We start from the raw sequence: 14,813 nt of genomic DNA, 5'->3' as shown, positions 1-14,813 counted from the left end.
GTGCCAAGATGCCAGAGGACCTTGTTAAAGAGACGCTCCCAGCTTTGGTTTACGCACCTCCAGTTGCAGAGATCTATCTTAGATCAGTGGTTTTATTAATTAATGATCCCCCCCAAGTCAAGAATTTCTTATGTTATTTTAAGCACCAACTTATTTTCTTTACAATCCAGCCACTGAGTCCAATCATGTGTTTATCTGCTTAGACTAAATCCGTAGTTAGAAACCCTCTCCCCTAAGAATAGTGTTGTACCTGTTTGAGTCTCACTTTGTACCAATTTGGATCCCAGTCAAACACACTGCCATGCATCCCCAACACCTGGTGCCAGGGAGGGAAATAGGGTGCTCTCAGCAGCCTCCACAAGAGCTGGCAGACACCAGATTCCCATGCTGGCTACGAGGGTCAGACTGCATGCAGATAGGGCCTGGAGTGAGAACTTAGAGTCCAAGCCCAAGGATGGGGTAAGGAGACATAGCAGTGGAAGGGGGAAGGAGAACCCTCTCACTGAGAGCTGCAGGAATAAGGTGGCTCCCCGGGGGATGAGGGATTTTGCTGGTGGCATTTCCAACAGCTGGTCCTGTCAGACAGCTCCGCTCTGCTTCCGGCATAGTCCTGAGATGGGATGTAGCACCAGCACAGCTGCTTTGCCCACAGGCGTCACTGCTTGAGGCAGCGGCAGTCTGTCTCAACCACCCTGATTTAATCTCATTCAAACTCATCAATTTGAATAAACAAAAGTAACCCCAGGGTGGGCATACTTGAAAACTGCTCAGGTGAAGCAATACCTACGAGACAAGCAAGTATCCACAGAGGGAACAGAAATTCTTCTCTGAAGCCCATCTTACAGCACTGCTAAAACTGGGCTGGAGGAGTGACCCACGCATCTTGAAACACCTCCTTAAAACAGAGACCTGGAAGCATTTCTGAAGGTTTCCAGTATGAGAACAGGTGAGCGCTCTCTTTACGGGGCAGAGGCAGCTGTAGGTACTCAACCTGTCCCCATACTGCCAGCAAACACCCCTTCTAACAATCTATTCCTCTGAAGAAACCTGTTAGATCCAACAGCTTGCTGAGTGAACAAAAAGAAGAGAGCCCAAAGAGGAACGGAAGCGTTGCTTCCCGTGCAACCCCTGAGGATTTGTGCATAAGCCCTGGCCTTCAGCAACACTTCATTACCTTCCTAATTTATACAACACACAGGTAGTTTTTAAATAACACAATGAGCCTGCCAGCTTCTTTCTGTGGGCAGAGATCAGGGGAGGACAAAGAGCAGGTCGGACAGAGCACCCTGGCAGCTGCCTGGACAGAGGCTGTTGATGTGCAAACAGCCCTTCAGTTGGATCTGACTGGAGCAGGATAATGAAATAAGCAGCCCCCCCAAAACCTCTCTGATGATGAGAAGGAGCTCTAAGCAGGCCATTTCCATTGTTCATTGCTTAACCACTGACACACAGACAGACTAGCAAACAAACCCCAGATACCAGACTGATAGCATTTGTAGGTGAGGTTGCCTCAGGTGCCCTTGGGGGATACCTATCACTGATTACTTGTAAGTCAAAGACGTTGCCCATAAGACCTTTTCACCTTATTCTTTCTGTCTGCAAGGAATTGCCCTGCGATTGCCAGATAGAAGTGAGAACCCAAGGAGGGCCTAAATTTGTGAAATGGATAGTTTTCACCTTGACTGTTGGTAGGACAAACACTTTCACATAAAGACATGTGGAAGAATGCAAAAATCCTTTTAGCAGAGGTACTTTCTGCGTGGTGAGTGCTTACTACAAAGCAGCTGGCAGGAAAGCCTGTCACGGGCTTGGCATGGTAAGAAAATGCTGCCAAAAGCAGGGAGTTATCCTCACAAGTCCTAGTCCTCGAAACATACTGATCTGATGAGGGTTAGAAGGAGAAGAAGCCTAAAGCCCACCCATTTTCCTCGTTTGAAATTTCTAAGAGTTTCTGAAATATCAAAAGCAATCTTGACAGGCAAAGGCCCTCTGGAGGAGTCCTGGCCCTGATAGAATCGCACGGAGCTTTGCCACTAATTTCACCGGGGCTGTAAATTCACCTCACGAGTCCACCTCTCACCCTGTTCCCTGTAAATTCCTCTTGGCTAGAGAATGATCACAACACAGAAAGAGCAAAGCAAATATGGAAATTAAGGCATACCTTCAAATTCAAATTCATTTGACTGAATTACAACAATTTTCCAGTAAATTCATCGCTCATCAAAATGGGGAACAAACAGTGAATCTGACTAGCCTCTGACAGACCTGGCATAAGCAGATGAAGTGCATATTTCTGCTGCTTCCATCTCTGGCAGGACACCCCTATTCTGTCCATCAGCATCCCCTGTTATCCCTGCCCACTCTCCTCATCTGCTAATGTAGCTAAGTCCTGAAAAGATGAAGCTGCTATTGTCATGAATTTTTAATGATGCAAGGAAAAGGCTTCTCCTTCAGGAAGAAGAATATTTGGTGGCATTTACTCCCTATGATCAAAGCCATTTCATGTCTCTTGTGTGATATTATTAGAACACAATACGAACTGAAAGCAGTATTCAGAATAAGGTCCCTTATTCAAGAAATGCTTTCTGCAAAGAAGAATGCCAGGACCAATGCCAGCGGGAAGCGATGGCCTTACAGCACCTCTCTGCCCATGTGTGTCTGCAGGGAATTGCATGACGTGAGAGCCTAGTGGGGACCGTAGGGCCAGTCCTCTTGCATATAATGCTATAAAAACATATCCATTCCCCTCCAAATACTTCCCAACACCCAAAGCAATTGTATGGGTGTCAGTAAGAAACTTGAATCTAAGGATGTAATATGCCACAGAAGGACCTATATTTTAGGTCTCTGCTGGTATTTAGTAAATAAAAATTCTCAGAGGATGACAGGAAAAGGACTATGTTCCAAAAGCAAAAGGCAGCTGCTAGTAGGACGAGGGTGAAGCTAGTTCTACGGTTCCCATGCTCCCAAACCTTGCATTATTTCTGTACTGAGTGCATGCTCGGGACATACCAAGGAACCACCTGAGAAATCTAATGCCATAAACAGTGCTTACACGCTCTGTCTGTCCTGTCACCATCTGGGCCGATCCTCCAGTGCCAAGAAGCAAACGAGGACCTTACAAGAAGATCTGTTAAGCATCCACCAAGGAGAAAGGAAATTCTGAGCTAATAGGAAAGAGGAGGTTGAGACAGATTTGGCTGTCTGGATGAATTCCAGGTATTTTCTATTTCTCTTCTCTACTAAAGGACACAACAGAGTATAGGTTTTTGCAAAGTTTCTCCCATTGACTTCAAACAAACTCTCCTCATGTCCCTGACATACACGGTACATGAAATTATTTCACAGTGAAATATGTTTGGTAGCTAAACATGCTATAATTATGAACTGTCATGTCTTATTGCTGTAACTCGGTCAATAAGGAAACACCAAGAGGCAAACTATTAAAGCTCCTAGCCAAAAGCAATGTAGGTCATGCAGATTATCTCCATTATTACTCAAGAACTTCCAAAACAAATCTGTCCCTTATTGATGTTTGATGAGTGCTTCATGAAAAGCTGATGCCTCATTCACATTATAACTATGATGGGACTGAGGATGCACTGTTGATACAAACAGAAATGTTCAGCCTCATTTCCATGGCTGAGGGACTGAGATACCTGTGAGTAAGGGATATCTGCAAACACAATTGCCAGTTGAGTCACATTGCTTATGCTACCAGACACATGCCTCCATACTGTAAGCCATCATGTAAAACACATTTGCACAGTTATCACAAAAGTTAAGGGAACCACAAATGGTTGCATTCCACTCAATGGGGATTTGGGGAAGACAAGTAACAACACAATAATTAAGGGCTAACTTGAGCAATGCACTCACCTGACCACGGTGCAGGTCAATGTGTCACTCAAGCCAAATTTGGAAGAAACTAAGATCTGCATTCAGTATGCAAATATGACTATGAGTCAATCATCTTACCTCATAAACAGTGAGCAGCCCAGAAGCACACTGAGCTCTCCTATACAACCTCCCCTTGAGTAGGAATGCCTCTTGAGGTTATGTCTACTGAAGAGATTCCCTATGCCTTGACATCAAGAGAATCCTTGCTATGACAGGTCTTCAGTAAGTGACTAATAGCTTGCAGAACTTTTTAAGTTTTGCTACGATGGTATCTTAGATTAACTGTGAACATATAATCCTTTAGACATAAAATAATGACAAAGTCTGGGACTAGGAGTGTTATCAACCATACATATACTCCTTCTTGATTTGGTTCAAGGAGTTCAGAGGCAAAGTGGCTCACTCCAAACCTCGTGACTCAACAGAAGGGACTTCCTGGATAAGTATGTTTAACCCTGTCCTTACCATCTTAAGTCTTACTGAGATGCTGTCTTATTTACAATTAAGCTTTGTTAAATCACTGTTTTATATCCATACATATATTGCTGCAAATGAAAAGTATAATTTTATCAGCAAAACAGCAGTCATGCAGATGTTTACAGAGGTAATGAAAAGCCTCAAAATAGCCTCTGCTGCCTTTATGTCCTTCTAAGGTGGACTCTGATAAAGCATTCACAGCGCACAGCCCCCTCTATGCCACTGTACAAATGAAGCACTGTTGACCAAAGCATAGAAAGACCATGAGGACTCAAAAGTATCCAAAGGAAACTGGAAGAAATCAATACTTGATATATATAATGTGGTTACATCCTTCAATGTTTGGCAGTAAGAAAGCTCCAAAAAGCTGAAGTTCTATTTTACATATAGGGTGATAGGTAATGTGTCAGGGCTTAAATCTTTGGACTGAAAAGGTTGCTTGCTCTTGATGGCACAGAGAATTGCTTACAAGATTTGAATTTCACTAGAGAGAAAACACTCCCCACTCTAACTAACCCAGCACAACAGAGTTGTGGGTGACACCCCAGGCACTGTAAGTACATAAGGAAAGAAACTTGGAGGAGGGAGGGGCAGGGTACACTTTGTTGTGGAAGGGGGCCTATGACATCATCATGCTCTATGAGGTAAGACCAGCATATATGACATTCCAACCTACTGAGATAACTGAAGAAGAAGAAGAAAAAAAAAACAACCACAAAGTTTTAAGCTATATGGTCTTTGTAGTGGAAATGCTAAGTCAGGGCTTGAACCAGTGACTAAGCACTTGGTAGGAAGGCAGGGCCAACTCAGGGGAGCTCAGGTGCGTGCAGGGCACCTGAGTGACTGAAGAGGCAGAGCCACGATCCACCCCTTCCCAGACCTCTACTAAGGGTTGGCAGTGGAGGTAATTTCCCTGGAGATCTCTGCATATGTAAGGCCTTCTGAAGATAAGCAGCTTCTTTCTCTTGTTTCTGTGCTAACTGCTGTTGCATTTGAGTGAATCCTCACTTGTTGCAGCCTGGGATCTTGCCACTCTGCTGTCACTATTGTGCTTTCCATCATGTTACACTAACCAGGCAGGAGTGACAGCAGCATATATACTTAGGATGGATTATCTTAAAAGGATAAAGCATTGGCTGGTCATCGGGACCTCTAATACTCCAAAGGAGGAACTCCTGGGGGAAACCCTGGGATTCCTGGGATCCCCCTGGCTGAATGCTGCTCGAATCATTTAAGAATGGAGACCCATAATGGACAATGGTACCATTATTAAATCCCCTTCCAAGATGGTAGAACTTTTGAATAAATTAGAACAAATTTTCCTAACAAAGAAGAAAGAATAGGAGCAAAATCCACTGTAGCATGGTTGCTACTATTAACTATTAATGCATATTGTTCCTCCGAAGGAAGAACTAAAGGAGGAAAATAAGTTTTTAAAAGCTCATATCAAATGATTGGAAAAATAAAATTACACTTCTGATAAGGCAAACTGCCTCATATTCAAAATCCACTTCCCCTCTAAAATTAAGAGCTATATCATTAGAAGGGGAAAAGGACTCAGATCTAGGATCTTTGGATCATGGTTGAATCTAAAAATAAAAAGAAACTCAACAAGACTAAAGTCCAATTAGAAATAAGACCGATAATAACTCAAAAAACCTAAGAAAGTCCAAGATAGTTTGGTAGGGTTGCCATGGGAAGAGTTGCCCCCTGCCCACACTACATTACATGTGACAGTGCGTCTGTACATGGCTGTTGAACTCATAGATACAACAAACAGAAACCAAGAGCCAGCTTGGCTCTTAAGATTAGGGGACATGGGGGCCAAAAGAGTGGATATTAATGAATCAGAGATTTCTAAACTTGCATTCATTACCACGCATCTGGCCCTCAGACAAAGATCATATGTGTCTATAATGCATAATGACAAAAATTATTCTCTAATTCAATGGATAATGGCTGCATGTAGAATCATGTGGCCAAATAAATGCGATGTCCCAATAAACACTGGTCTATGGACTTCGATAGAAGAAACTTCAAAATTATATCAGAGAACTAGGAATGAAGGAGGCGATTTATGATGGTGCTTTTGAGAATCTGGGTCCAGTTAAGTTCTCAGCAGGAATGAGGGACTTCATGCCTCCCCACCATAATGGCATACTAGTGTCCATATTTAAACCCTTTAGTGGCCTTGGAAACCATCATTCAACAAACCTCCCAGTTGGTGACTGATCTAGGAGAAGCAAAGTGCCTACAGACCAGGCACAATACTGGGACATTAGAAGGGAAAGAGGTCCTCTCTGAAACTAAAACTAGGAGATCCACCCTGTGGACATCTTGACTGGGACCCATACAGGTATCCCAAAACCAGATGTTTAATGATTTAATCCATTCTGGGGTTCAATTTGCAAAAATTGATCGCTAGCCCAGTCCTGTTTTCCTCCAGCTATGGGAACAGCTGGAGAAAAATAAAAAAATTCAAAAAAACCCCCCCAAAAACAGGGACAGGAATTACTGAACAAGTGCCAACAAGAATATGGAATCTGGACGATTTCTCGTTTCTAAAAAGAGGAAAAAGCCTTTCCAAGTGACCTGAGCCACTATTCCTGAGCCACCTGAGGAAAAAGAATTGGCAATTGAACAGTTACTTGTGTGATGAGGGATTCTGACTCCCAGATGGACTGGAGGCCCTATGTTGAATTAAGTATTTTTCAGTCCTGGAAGAACATACAAGTGATGGCATTAGTAGACACATCAGAAACATCAATTATTCATGGTGAGCCCACTAAATTCCGTGGAGATTAGGGTGATGATTGGTGGGTTTGGGGGACAGACTATCCCTGTAACCCAGACAAGGTCGAAGTTGGGGGTTGGGTGGCTCCCACCCCAGTAGTATAAAGTGTCTATTGCTCCAGTCCCAGAGTATATACTGGGCATAGATATACTATGGGGTCTGATTCTCCAGACAACTGTGGGAGAGTTCAGATTGAGAAAGAGATGTATTGTTATCCAGGCAGTGCAAGAGATATTAGGAGGCCATATGAAACACGAACCTTTTTGCCTGCCAGAGCTGCATCAGATTACTAACACTAAACAGTACAGAAGCCCAGGGGTGCAAGAGGAAATCTCAAGAATGGTGCAGAAACTCAAAAAATAAGGAATCATAAGACCTGTACATAGCCTGTATAATTCCCCCATATGGCCAGTACGAAAGTCAGATGGAATGTGGAGAATGACAGTGGATTACAGAGAAGTGAATAAGGTCATGCTGCCTGTTCATTGAGCTGTACTCAATATTTCCTCTCTTACAGAAAAATTGAATAGGGAGATAGAAACATACCACTGTGTCCTAGACTTGGCAAATACATTCTTCAGTATTCCCATCCATAAAGAATCGTAAGATCAGTTTGCATTTAAGTGGGGAAGCAGGCAGTGGACCTTTCAGGTCCTGCTACAAGGGTTCTGTCATAACCTAGTAGTGCATGACCTAGCAGATTGGAATAAACCCAATAACATCAAACTCTATCACTATACTGATGATCTCATGCTGATGTCTGAAGCATTAGGAAAGGCAGTAGATTAATTCCCTACCTATATGCAAGAGAAATGGTGGGCTATAAACCCACGGAAGGTTGCAAGGACCAGGCCTACTTGTGAAATTCCTGGCTGTAGTTTTCTTGGGAAAGACCAAAGTACTACCCAGTGCAATAAACAGACAAGGTTCAGGCATTTCCAGTTCCTACTGTGCCAAAGCAGCTGCAAGATTTTTTGGGTATACTGGAATATTGGTGTTCCTTTATACCCCACTTAGCACATCTGCTGAGGCTTTTATACCCACTCACAAAGAAAGGCCAAATATGGGACAGGGGGAGAATGGAACAGGAGGCCTTCCAGCCTAACTAGCTGTTAAACTAGTTTTAACAGGCACAGGCACTAGGTGTATGCAATCCTACCTTTCCAGCTGAACTTGATGCACATGTAACTCAGGCCAGGTTCAGCTTGGGCCTATAGCAGCCCAACCATTCAAACCCCAGTTGGGTTCTCATCTCGGGTCTGGTTTGGAGCAGAAGAGATAGTATGACTGAAAACAGTTACTGGCTACCTACTCCACATTACAGGCAGCAGATCTGCTAACCCAAATAGTTTTAGTTAAGATGTCCTTGCCAATTCAGGGGTGGGTGAAAGACCTGGTCCACCTTCCTGAAGCAGGAGTGGCCAAAGCACAGACAGTGGTACAATGGGCCACCTATCTCATCCAGAGGATTAGTCTGTCACTGTTGAAAGTAAAGCTCCAGAAGATCCTAGGCCTGGTGACATTATCACAGTGATATGCAAGAAGAGATAATGGTCGCTCCACTGGAGAAGAGTCCTGTTCAGGAAGGTTCCCTTATTTCTGTGTCCATGGCTGTTGTGTTTCATCGAATCCGTGTTGTTTCATCGAGAGCGGCAACACTCCCTGCAGCCTGAGACCTTACTGCTCTGCTGTCATTGTGCTTCCCATCATATATAGTCTCACTTTTTTTTTTTTTTTTTTAATAGAGAATAGTGTTTGCAATAAGGAAACCAAATAAATCAGAAGACAGAAGGGACAGAAAAAAGGTGTTTCACTCAGACAGCAAGTTTTTCCTTATAACATCCAGAATGATTCTGAAGCTCTTGAAAGATCTCCTTAACCCCAAGAGCCAATCTTAAAAATTCACTGTTTGAGCATGTTGGCCGGGAAAGAGTCAATGTTTTGATGACTGGGGAACAAGGCATTTTGCTTTTAGTTTACTACATGTAACAGAAAGACTGAGGATGTCACCACGACTGGGCAGATGACCCTTAGCTCCTGACAGTTGACTCTAGAGTTTTCACAAAGTGAAACCGAGGTTGCATGTTTCTGGCTCCTGTAATATCTTTCCATAAAGCTGCCATGTGTTTGGATAGCTGTATGGGAGATGGATGGGATTGAGTATACAGAGAGACATATTTTGTAATTGGAATATGATTATGGAGCTAATGAAGCTCTAATGGCAAGCCCCAAAACAATGTGCAAGCTGCTCAACTTTGTCTGATTCCCTGAATCCAGCAGTTAAGGATAACTTTCCCCAGCAGGTTATAGCTCTCATCTCCCCTGACGATTTTGCCAGCACAAAAGAGAATGTCAAATTCTAGCATCCCCCAGAAAGATGCAAAGCTGTTTTGACGACTCATATGGCAACCACAGCAATTAAGTCACATTAATAGTAAGTCAGAATAGAAGACTTTGGAAAGTTAAGGTAAAGGGTAATAAAGTTTAAGACCAGAAAGTGTTTCAGAAAGCAAAACAAAACACGAAGCATTATTCAGAGAGCCTACAAAAGAAGATTCTCTGCCTTTGTCTTAGATCAGCTAGAGAAATGATTAATGCTTTCTGATTTTTTGACAAGATCTGGAATATAAGCAATGAGGAATAAAAAAAGAAAAACAATATAAAATATTATTTTTATTGCCTCACTAGCCTTCCTCTAAAGGAAACAGAGGAATCTCAGAGTCAGATTTACCTTCTTCAAAAGAAAGGAAAAAGGACCGCATTTAGGATTTTAACTTGGTACAGATGATCTGTTGAGAAAATTACTCACACGCTGTCCATAGCAGGATTTAGGAAATGCAAAGAATACACATTTAACTAGCTAATATGTCTTACCAGCTTATCACAAATACAGCAGTATGTTTCTATGCTGTACAAAAAATGAGTTAAACCTTAAACTACTTCCTACCATTGTGCTTACCAGATGTTGGAGTCAGCTTGCCTTGTTTTCATTAGGCTGTTAATACATGCCCCAAAGACAGCTTCACCTCAAAGCTCCCTTGAGAAAGATAGAAAGGTTGAGCTCTGCTGGCCAACCCAGCTGAAGTTTACATAATGCTGACACTGCTGCAACGTACTTCCTATCTCTTCACTCCTCAATAAACACTCCTGGCAAGAAGCTTACAGGGCCACAGAACCTTTGCTCTGGAACAAAACCTACAGTGTGGGCCTGATCCTGGACACAGGGAAATGGAGGCTTGCTGGAAGGCTGGCAGAAATTCAGCTGCTGCAAGGCAATTTGGACAAACTGAAGCTTGTCCTGACGCTGCCTGGCTTTGGCTGAAGTGTGCTGACTACAGAGGAGAAAAGAAAGCACTACTTGCCCCAGTACCTGTGTGAATTCAGCTGGACTTTTCTTTCCTAAATGAAAACATCTGGTAGGATTTCCCCAAACGTGCAAGCTGCTTTTAGATAACTCCACATTACATTTTCAACATTAATTCAAAAAACAAAACAAAACAAAACCCACACCCTCATTTCCTGCCTCTACTATATGATAAAACTTGAAATTATCCACCATCCCTTCAGAGTACAGACTTCACTCCCTTGCGCTGCTTCTCTGTGCAACTCTCTGAAGAAATGATGTTCTTCCCTCTGCCCTTTTCCTTGCTCAGGCAGAACAGTCACATGGGTGTTACTGGGCCAGCATCACAGAGTCTAAAAGAGGTTTCTCGAGGTCCTGGTGACACATTTTCCTTGTGTGTCTGTCTCCTCTGCTTTACAGCTGAGTCACATGAAGAGGCACCAAGCTCTCTCCAGGACAGGAAGAATAGCTGTGTGTTATCTCTTTAAAATCCTCCTAATCCTTAGGCAACAACTGAGTAGGAGCCGCAGCAATGGGGCAAATCCTTCTGCTTCATATTGATCGAAATCAATGCCACGTTACTTCTTATCGTGTCATGGGGTTTTATATAGCAGAACTTCTCCCCTCAGAAGGAGAACACACGCGTGGAAGGACTTGGATTTTTAAGCTTCTTATATTTACATATAGCACACCATGCCGGCCTTGAGGAACTAGACACCGGAAATACATAGAAAGAAAGCAAACAGATCAAATGGGGAAGAATAAAACCACCTCTGTGATTTAACAGCCTGACACATCATTCACCAGAACAGAAGAGAAAGTCTCTTCTCCAAAGAAATATCATTGTTATCCTTTAATGGAGACCAATTGCCAACTGACAGTACTGAAGAGTCGCTGCATGCCCTAGACACCAGTTTGTTGACAGAGGGATGCACAGAACCATGACAGTGAGGGAGTGACCTGTCAGTGCCACTTGTGCCTTCTGCGAATGTTTCTTCTTCTGAAAACATAATGCAATTTCGAAAGATCATGAAAAATTTCATCTTATTTCTATAAATCTCACAGACAGAAGAGCCTGCGCTAGAAGGCAGCTTTCCCAGAGCTTAGCTATCCGCTCATGGCCACCGATGTCCCTTCTATGTGGCATCTTGCATTTCCATTGGAGATGGCCCCCTAACATGAATACTTGTAGCCTATTTCCTGATATGTCTGGGTGCATTCTTAGGTCACTTCTGGTCCTTTCCTTCCATTAACTCACAGCACTGATACTTCTGCTGTGAGAACACAACACCCTAAAGAGCCCTGTGCCTATCAGTTCCCTGGTCCTAATCTCTCCCCTGGGACACGCAGTAGGCTTCTTTATACCAGGCAGGCTGTCTTTGCTGGAGTACCATAGGTAAATCCCCCAGATTTCTGTCGGATCATTTTGCAGGGACAAACACACACAGCCAGCATAGCCTTAGGATTCCAATGACACACCGCCTGCCTCAGATGAGGCAGCACAGCCGGGCGGAATGGCTGAAAAGCAAAGCAAGAGCAGAGGCCTTCCAACTCCAGCTCCCCTGAGAGCTGGCAATACTGCCGGGTAAACAAAGTTTATCTAGAAACTGGCTGAGCTGCGCGGCTCCGCTGAGCTTCTCTGAGCTGACTGAAGATGCAGTGCTTCGTTTAGGTCTTCCCAGAGACAGAACAAAACGTAACGTAAATAAATAACTGCAGCGACAAATAGAAAAGAGGTAAAAATCACTCCTCTCCCAAATGTTGGACGTGGTGGTTTCCGTTTTAAAATGTTGTGCACAGCAAATTTCAGAGCATCTCACCCTGGCTGGCAACCACTTCCTCCTCCTCCTCCCCCATGGGATTGCTCCCTATTAGCTAGCAAATGGAGCTTTCCATCTCCTCCCTTAATTACTGTCCTGATACCAACATCCCACACACAGGTGGATTTGAACTTCCATCAGAGAGCTGTAGCATCTGCTGAGCACAGAGAGATTTCTTTTTTAAAACAATTAAAAATAAGTATCTGATTGTTTCTATGAGAACTGTGGACAGGACATCTTGAAAAACCCACTGCTGGCTGAAAACTGGCAGCTGCTCCTCAGCCTGACAGAATAATTAAAACCGGTGTGACAATAATTAGCACTTCTATAGCTCTTTTCATCCGCGTATATCAAAGCACTTCACAGAAACAAGTGCAGCTACCTCTTTTTAAAGCTGTGCTCAGAAGAAAAAAAGAAAAAACAAATCAGAATGTTTTCCTTATGGAAAATTCCAACAGCTTCATCACTGATTTTCATCCCAAATTCAAGCTAAGGACTGAAATATTAATATTAATATATATATATTTTAAAAATTCTGAAATATAGAGGCTAATTGGGAAATTTCAGCATTTTACAATGAGCCAAAACGTTTTGGCACTCTGAATTTAGTGCATTTTGCTTTGAGTCTCCCAGCAGTACAGTGCATCTGCCTCTGGGAATGGAATGCCTCATGGGAGTTGTAGTTCAGGTCTTCCACTGAGCACGTAACTATTGGTCAGGCACTGTGTGTCCCCATCCTCCCCTAAGGCTGCAACTGCCTGTCCTAAGGCTCTGCAGAAAAACATCCCCAAAGCATCCCCCCGCCCCTGCAGAGGCTGTGACTGGGCAGCACTGACTGCAGCACAGAGAAATGGATAATTTAGGGAAGGAGACAAAACCCAACAGCCCCAATGGATAATTTCACGCTTTAGAATTCAGTCTGGCTCTCCTCCTATAAGTCAGCAAAGCACCCTACAATAGATACCACTTTTTGGATTACTGCTCTTCTGGGATGAGTTCTTTCAGATCGAGCCTGTGTCCAAGGAGCTGAAAGAGCAAGTTTCTGCTGCTGCTGCCTTGGCTTTGTGCCTACAGCTGGTATGACCACCATGTCCACTTGCTCACAGCTTCCAGATTTGTTCTTTCAAGGACCTGCCTGTCTAGAATTGGTGGGAAAAAAGAAGGGCAAGTCATGATTGCTACTTACAGTCGTGCCTCAAACCAATGCTGCTAATTTAACTTGACAGAAACTCATAATGGCATGCATGCAAATTATTACCAATGGGCAGGACGCACAGTTTTAATACTGGTGGCAGCATAGGGCTCTTCTCCACTACCAAATCATGAACCACAAAAAGCTTTCTCTTCGTGGAATGATGCAGGGAACCAGGATGAACCTGAAAAATCTTCCCAAGGAGGTTGTGGATGCCCCATCCCTGGAGGCATTCAAGGCCAGGCTGGATGTGGCTCTGGGCAACCACTGGTCTAGTGGTTGGCGACCCTGGACATAGGAGAGGGGTTGAAACTAAATGATCATTGTGGTCTTTTTCAACCCAGGCCATTCCATGATTCTGTGCAATCCTATCTGCTTCTCTGGGAAAGCCCATTTACTGCCTTTCCTATTCAGTTCAAAGCTCCTCTTGCCCCCACCCCTAGAAATAAATTAGGTCTATTTCTTTCAATGATCCCCATTACTGGGAGACTGAGGAAGGCTTTGTTGACTACAGCTGATCAAAGTTTTGTTCTTTTCTCTGCCTGTTCCTTTAATAATCTCAGGATAGCAAAATGCAGGGAGGCATGCAGGCTCATGAGGGAGAAATCAAGGGGAAGTAGTTAACAGTGCTACCAATTTAGCTAATGTTATTAAAACCAAAGTAGATGCTTGCAGGCGCAGAGCATGAGGCAAAAGAACAGTATCAGGTTCAGCCTGTTACTCACGACCACACAAACAACGCAGTCAGCTCTTTAAATCTGATCCGGTTAAACAAGATGGCCACAGGTAACCTAACATCACAACTGGGCAAACAGGTCCAAAGGCCACCCTTCCGAGCATATCTTTTACCTGTACTTCCATGTACCTTACAAATGTGTTTTATCTCAGCTGCTTCTGATACTGTGTCTGACTGTAAAACATGACACATGCTGTAGTACCTTATTTTTATCATATTAACCGTTCACAAATATCTCTAATCTACATCACTGCTTATTACCTCAACACACAATTTATGCCTGTAGCACATCTCACCTTCACTCAGCATTTCCAACCAAGACCAGTTGCAGCAAAGAACTGAAGCATTCTTGTAAAACAACAAAGAAACCAAACTCTAGCATAAGGACACTGGAGTACCTTGGGTAAAAAACCCAGCTCCTGAAATATTGGCCTCAGCAGCCCATGTTTCCCTTCACTGCTATATCTGCACAGCTAGTATACTGTATATTCGCACAACTGCAAAAAGCAATAGGACTCTTCCCATCCTCACCCATAAGCAATAAGCTCTAT

The 14,813-nt window shown here is 43.4% G+C and overlaps 1 protein-coding gene and 1 long non-coding RNA gene across 3 annotated transcripts in view; one reads left to right on the top strand and one right to left on the bottom strand.

Annotated features, from left to right (window-relative positions):
- Positions 1-14,813, bottom strand: part of LSAMP (limbic system associated membrane protein) — a 965,192-nt gene that overhangs the window by 296,173 nt on the left and 654,206 nt on the right. The gene's annotated exons all lie outside the window — the stretch shown is intronic.
- On the top strand, positions 3,897-9,797 carry LOC149919804 (uncharacterized). Of its 2 annotated transcripts, none has more exons than XR_016471203.1 (3): positions 3,897-4,122; positions 4,280-4,343; positions 8,917-9,797. It is a non-coding gene; the product is annotated as an uncharacterized LOC149919804 (long non-coding RNA). The 2 variants fall into 2 exon arrangements; XR_016471202.1 differs by lacking the exon at positions 8,917-9,797 and adding an exon at positions 4,554-4,887.

This window comes from Phasianus colchicus, chromosome 1, assembly GCF_987193195.1.
Source record: "Phasianus colchicus chromosome 1, bPhaCol1.hap1.1, whole genome shotgun sequence".
In the NCBI taxonomy this organism is placed as follows: Eukaryota; Metazoa; Chordata; class Aves; order Galliformes; family Phasianidae; genus Phasianus; species Phasianus colchicus.
Note: the sequence above shows the minus strand (reverse complement) of the source record. Positions and strands in the feature narration are given on the sequence as shown.